We start from the raw sequence: 510 nt of genomic DNA on the forward strand, positions 1-510 counted from the left end.
GTATTTATTAAATAGATAAGCTTGGGGTGGGGGTGTTCTTAGTCAAACTACCACAGAGCCTTTAGTAGGCTGGGTTTTGTTTGCCTTTTCTATTATCGGAGAACAGAGGATCAAGCTTTCCTATAGTGGTGCCAACCCACTTAATAATTGCAACTTTCTTTTCAGCATCAGTCTGAAGACCATCCTGCCTTGACATTTTCTCTGCACCCCTCACACCAAATCAATCCACTACACTTTAATTCAGCTTCATTCAAATTATCAGTGTATGGACAGAATGTAGCCAGATTCTTTGTCAAAATATCACATAAATGGCTTCCATCCTAGTTTCTGATAAATCCTTGTTCCCCTCTGAAACCTCATGAGCAAAACCTGCCCTATCCATGTTTCTCTCAGTATTCCTTGTCTTCTGCACTCTCATTAGAACAGCTCATCAAATGAGGCTTGCAATGAGAGAGAGAGACAGAGAGAGAGAGAGAGACAGAGACAGAGAGAGAGAGAGAGAGAGAGAGA

The sequence above is a fragment of the Mus caroli genome, chromosome X, assembly GCF_900094665.2.
Source record: "Mus caroli chromosome X, CAROLI_EIJ_v1.1, whole genome shotgun sequence".
NCBI lineage: Eukaryota > Metazoa > Chordata > Mammalia > Rodentia > Muridae > Mus > Mus caroli.